We start from the raw sequence: 6,758 nt of genomic DNA on the forward strand, positions 1-6,758 counted from the left end.
TGTGGGCAAGTCTTATCAAAGTACATGTCTGCTAAAAGAATCGGCAATCACCTATTAGTTCTGAATACTAAATAATGGCAGCATTGTTTTATTCCATGCTTTAATAACTTAAATGTGTCAGTGGATAGATTGTATTCTCTGCAAATATAATTCTTCACATAATAAACACAATTTCAAGTGAAATTAGATTTCAGATATTACTTGTCAGTAAAATGTTGTTTATTCCCTTTCAAAGCACTACCCCAAAAAAAGAATTTTAAAAGAATTACTCATTTTTTTTTCATGAAGAATAAAACAAGACTGACAAAATTAAAAGAGCCTTTCCATGCTCTCAAGAGAAGGATTCTCACAACTCTCTCGTGGTTCCCGTTGTAACTTAAGGGAAATTGTCACAGTGTCCAGATCCCTTGATGTCCTGAAATGCCTTGCAGCAAGATCTCACTCAGGTGGCACCAACCTTGACTACCAAATGGCACAGTACATCTACAAAAGGAAAAGTGATGGCATTACCTCATAAATCTGAAGAGAACCTGGAAGAATCTTTCTGCTAGCAGCTCGAATCATTGTTGCCATTGAACACTCGGTTGCTGTCACTGTCACATCCTTCAGGAATACCGGCCTGTGAGCTGTGCTAAAGTCTGCCGCAGCCACCACTGAAGCCACTTCTGCAAATGGCAGCTTCACCCCTGGGACTTTCCCTCACTGGATCCAGACAGCCTTCTGAGAGTCGTGTCTTCTGGTGGTTACTGATCCCAGGGCTGAGCATCAGCCTCTCATAGAGGGAGTTAAGTGTAAACTGCTTACCCTTCTCCTTGTAGCACAGACTCTAGTCTGTGCTCTGTGGACATCGCCAACCCTGGCTACGAAAAGAGTCTGAGCGGGGGACACGGGCCCAGGAGGTTCTGTGCAGGCGCGGCACTATCTCCCTTGGGCACCCACGCGGAGGTCCAGCCTGCTCTAAACTTCTACGGAGATCCTGAGGAGACGGAAAAGGAAGTACAGTCTTCTGCTGAAATGGCTGTGACCAAGGAGGAATTTCAAGGTGAGCAGACTGCTCCAGCTCCCAAGTTCAGTGCTGCTCAGCCTGAGGTCGCTGACTGGTCTGAAGGCGCAGGTGCCCTCTGTGCCTGTTAGGCAGTTTTCTCCTGAAGTCTGGGACGCCCAGCCCACCACCAAAGACTGGTGTGCAGCCCTCAAGGCTCTGGCCACTGAATCGGTAGGAACAACCACTCAGTGGTCTTAAGTTGTTTTTCATTGATGCTTAAAAGAGAAAATAAAAATAAGGTTAACAGAAAATAAACAGTTTTAATAATGAACCAAATTAAAGGTCTATGTTACCGGAGCTATGCAATTTTCTGATTCCTATGTCTAACTTATATTTGTCTACATTTTAATTTTCCTTCTGTTTGTTCTCTAAAAGTTAAGGTTTTTTGTAAAGTGTCTCCAACACAGCATATCATGAAAAGTATATGAAAAGACAAAAGCAATTTGGCTTGGATAATCATTGTTAAAGGTACTATCACACTTTTTTTTAGAAAGCGCATTACAATGAAAAAGTAGTTGAAAACCACAGGACAACCATTATTACTTATAGTCTCTACCTGGACCAGTTGGGGACTTTAAAGTTATCCCAGACAAAGACAGATTCTTTAGCTGTCATTTTCTTCACCTGTGATGATACTCTTGTCATCCATTAACAGAGTAAACGAGCACTCACTCTATATGAAGAAAAGAAGAAAAGTAAAGGTAAGAAACTAACATGTATTGAACACCACTTATGTGCCAGCATTTACATAGTTGTCATTACCTTTAATTCTCACCCAAAGTACAGAGTGGATAGAACAGGAAGCTCAGAGAAGTGGGACTTCTTTCCCAAAGCCTCATAGGTAGTAAGTAGCACAGCCTGGTTCCAACTTCAAACTTTAAGCTTTCTCATTTAGCATGCTGCCTCTCAGCATGCCTAAAATGAAAAACCGGAGAGAAGAAATTATGGAACATCTTAAGATCTTTAAAAATATGTTTATAGCAGATATAATTATTCCCATTATCACTGTGATTAAAATAAACAATATTAACTTCAGCAATGGCGACGCTTTTGAGTCTTAACTTGCCGCTCTCAGAACCCCTCATGGTAAACCGGACGCATGGCCCTGAGTTTCTTTTCATAACCAAGCAGTTTACTTTTAGACTCATGATATTCTACACGTTAGCACAGGGTCACAGGGGCATAAGGATTTCTCTGCAGCCCTTGTCTATGGACTGAGAAACTCTAGATCTTTATTTTTGTAGCACAGTATTTGGAGGAAAATATTAAGCCAAACTTCAATGTAATTCAATAAAAACAATATTCAGAATTCTAATCAAACAAATCCCTCTTAATTCAAAACTATGACAACATCCAAAGTGAAAAATGCAGATTATTTTTGACCTTTCATTAGAGTCTTACTCCACTCCTTGATTTGCTTTGCTTTATCTTATTTGTTTAACAAATGTTTATTTCACATTTATTATGTCACTGGAGTTTTTCTGGAACCATCTGCTAATCTCTGGTAAGTAAGATTAGTGAAAACTTAACAAAATCTCTCTAACATTGATCAGAAAGAAAGATCAGACAAGAATCAAAATATAGTTGTAAAAAATAAGAAAAGGGATTTAGGAAGATGGCTGCAAGATAGGTGGGAGCCGAGTCAACTTCCCTCTGCACCTGGGTGAAACACCTACCCACTCTACTAAGGAACAAAGCAACCAACCCAAAGCACCCCAGCGTTTATGAAGATAGGAGACTTCACCCATAGCCCGGAGGAGGCCTACCATAAAAAAGAGTGGGTAGAAGCCAGAAACACCTTGGAGGAATTCAAGAAAGATATTGAGAGCAACACAATTATAGTAGGGGATTTTAATACGCCACTGTCAAAGATGGACAGATCTTCCAAACAAAATATCAACAAAGATACTGTGGCATTGAACAATGCCCTAGATGAAATGGACTTAACTGATATATATAGAACCTTTCATCCCAAAGAAGCAAAATACACATTCTTTTCAAATGCACATGGACCATTTTAAATGACAGACCACATGATAGGACACAAAACAAGCCTCAAAAAGTTCAAGAAAATTGAAATAATATCAAGCATTTTCTCTGACCATAAGGGACTGAAACTAGAAACAAATCTCAAGGAAAAAAACCCCAAACACTCAAAAACATGGAGATTGAAGAGCATGCTATTAAACAATGAATGGGTGAAGAATGACATTAGGGAAGAAATCAAAAAGTTTCTGGAACAAATGAAAATGAACTCACAACAATCCAAAACCTATGGGACACAGCAAAGGCAGTCCTGAGAGGGAAATTCATAGCAGTACAGGCCTACCTAAAAAGAATAGAAACATTTCAAATAAACAACCTAACCTTGCACCTACAAGAACTTGAGGAACAACAACAAAGAAAACCCAGAGCAAGTACAAGGAAGGAAATGACCAAGATCAGAGCAAAATTAAATGACATAGATACTAAAAGCACAATTGTAAGTATCAACAAATCCAGTAGCTGGATCTTTGAAAAAATAAACAAAATCAAAAAGCCCTTAAGCTGGCTCATCAAGAAAAAAAGAGAGAGGATCCAAATAAACACAATCAGAAATGAAAGAGGAGAGACTACAACTGATACCACCCAAATACAAAGGATTCTAAGAAATTACTACGAAGAACTATATGCCAAGAAATTTAAAAACCTAGATGAAATAGACAAATTTCTAGAAAAATATAACCTTCCAAATCTCAGTGAAGAAGCAGAAAGCCTGAACAGACCAATAACACCTGATGAAGTTGAAACAGTCATCAAAAAGCTTCCAACACACAAAAGCCCTGGACCAGATGGTTTCACAGGAGAATTCTACAGAGCATTTAAGGGAGAGCTAACCCCCATCCTCCACAGATTATTTCAAAATATTCACGAAGATGGAAGACTCCCAAACTCTTTTTATGAAGCCAGCATAATCCTAATCCCAAAACCAGATAAAGACATCACAAAGAAAGAAAACTTCAGGCCAATATCTCTGATGAACATAGATGCTAAAATCCTCAACAAAATATTGACAAACTGCATCCAGCAATACATTAAAAAGATCATACACCATGATCAAGTGGGATTCATCCCATGGATGCAAGGATGGTACAATATTCACAAATCAATAAACATAATACACCACATAAACAAAAGCAAAGACAAAAAGTACTTGATCATATCAATAGATGCAGAAAAAGCATATGATAAGGTACAGCACCCATTTATGACAAAAACACTCAGCAAAGTGAGAATACAGGGAGCATTCCTCAACATAATAAAGGCCATATATGAGAGACCTACAGCCAACATCACACTCAATGGACAAACCTTAGAGCTTTCCTACTAAGATCAGGAACAAGACAAGGATGCCCTCTCTCACCACTCCTATTCAACATAGTATTGGAAGTCCTAGCCACAGCAATCAGACAAGAAAAAGAAATAAAAAGCATCCAAATTGGAAAAGAGGAAATGAAACTGTCATTGTTTGCAGATGACATGATAGTGTACATAGAAAATCCTATAAACTCCACCAAAAAACTAGACCCAATAAATGAATTTGGCAAAACAGCTGGATACAAAGTCAATACTCAGAAATCAAAGGCATTACTGTATACCTACAATGAAACATCAGAAATAGAAATCAGGAAAAAAATCCCATTTGATATAACAACAAGAAAAATCAAGTACCTAGAAAGAAACCTAACCAAGGAAGTAAGACACCTGTTGTACTCAGAAAACTACACAACAGTGAAGAAAGAAATTAAGGAAGACACAAACAAATGGAAGCATGTACCGTGCTCATGGATTGGAAAAATTAACATCATCAAAATGGCCATACTACCCAAAGCAATTTATCGATTCAATGCAATCCCTATTAAAGTACCTGTGACATATTTCACAGATATAGAACAAACATTTCAGAAATTTATATGGAACCACAAATGACCCTGAATAGCTGCAGCAATTTTGAGAAAGAAGAACAAAGCAGGAGGGATCACAATACCTGATATCAAACTGTATTACAAGGCCACTGTAGTCAAAACAGCCTGGTACTGGCATCAAAACAGGCACATAGACCAATGGAACAGAACAGAGAGCCCAGAAATAAACCCAAGTCTTTATGGTCAATTAATAGTTGACAAAGGAGGCAGGAGCATAAAATGGAGCAAAAATAGCCTCTTTAACAAATGGTGTTGGGAGATCTGGACAGCTATGTGCCAAAAAATGAAATTCGATCACCAACTTACACCATACACAAAAATAAATTCAAGATGGATAAAAGACTTAAGTATAAGTCATAACACCATAGAAGTGCTAGAGGAAAACATTGGCAGTAAAATCTCAGACATTCCAAGCAGCAACATCCTCACAGACATGTCCCCTAAAGCAAGGGACATAAAGGAAAGAATAAACAAATGGGACCTCATCAAAATAAAAAGCTTCTGCATGGCTAAAGAAAACAGCACCAAATTACAAAGAGAACCAACAGCATGGGAAAACATATTTGCCAATAATGCCTCAGACAAGGGCCTGATCTCCAAAATATATAAAGAACTCACAGGACTCCACTCCAGGAAGACAAACAACCCAATTAAAAAATGGGCAAAGGACTTGAACAGACACTTCTCCAAGGAAGACATACATAGGGCCCAGAGACAAATGAAAAGATGCTCAGTATCACTAGCCATCAGAGAGATGCAAATTAAAACCACAATGAGGTAACATCTCACACCAGTCAGAGTGGCCAACATAAACAAATCAACAAACAAATATTGGGGTGGATGAGGAGAAAAAGGAACCCTAGTACATTGTTGGTGGGAATGCAGCCTGGTGTGGCCACTGTGGAAAACAGTATGGAATTTCCTCAGAAAACTAAAAATGGAACTGCCCTTTGACCCAGCAATTCTGCTGCTGGGGTTATACATTAAGTACCCTGAAACACCAATCCAAAAGAACCTATGCACTCCAATGTTCATAGCAGCACTATTTACAACAGCTAAGTACTGGAAGCAACCTAAGTGCCCATCAGCAAACGAGTGGATCCAAAAACTATGGTACATTTACACAATGGAATTCTACACAGCAGAGAGAAAGAAGGAGCTTATACCCTTTGCAACAGCATGGATGGAACTGGAGAGCATTATGTTAAGTGAAATAAGCCAGGAGGCAAGGGATAAATACCATATGATCTCACCTTTAAATGGAACATAATCAACAGAAGAAAAAAACACACAAAATATAACCAGAGACATTGAAGTTAAGAACAATCTAACAATAGCCAGAGGAGAGTGGGGAGGGGATAGTGGGGAGAGGGGTTTATAGGAGCTCTATAAAGGACACATGGACAAAATCAAGGTGGAGGGTGGAGGCCAGGGAGGAAGATGGGTTTGGCTGGGGTGGGGTGGAGGGGTGGGGAGAAAATGCAGGTAACTGTAATTGAATAACAATAAAAATTAAATTTAAAAAAAAAGAAAAGAAGACTAATCCTACACTTACGCTTCCTAGTGAACCACAGATCATAACTATTGACTTTAGAATAAAATTCAAGTTTCATTTTATCACCACAACTTGTTTGGCTTTGAACAAGGGATTAATTTCTCAGAGTTTTAGGGTTGTCATCTATAAAATAAGCATGAAAACATATGTCTAACAGCATTTTATGTGAGGATTCCAAGGAAGATTGAAAAAA

The 6,758-nt window shown here is 38.6% G+C and overlaps 1 pseudogene; it reads left to right on the forward strand.

Annotated features, from left to right (window-relative positions):
* Positions 1 to 241: 241 nt before the first annotated feature.
* Positions 242 to 1,243, forward strand: LOC112311081 (small ribosomal subunit protein uS2 pseudogene; annotated as a pseudogene).
* The last annotated feature ends 5,515 nt before the right edge of the window (positions 1,244 to 6,758 follow it).

The sequence above is a fragment of the Desmodus rotundus genome, chromosome 7 (genome assembly GCF_022682495.2).
Source record: "Desmodus rotundus isolate HL8 chromosome 7, HLdesRot8A.1, whole genome shotgun sequence".
NCBI classification, from domain to species: Eukaryota; Metazoa; Chordata; class Mammalia; order Chiroptera; family Phyllostomidae; genus Desmodus; species Desmodus rotundus.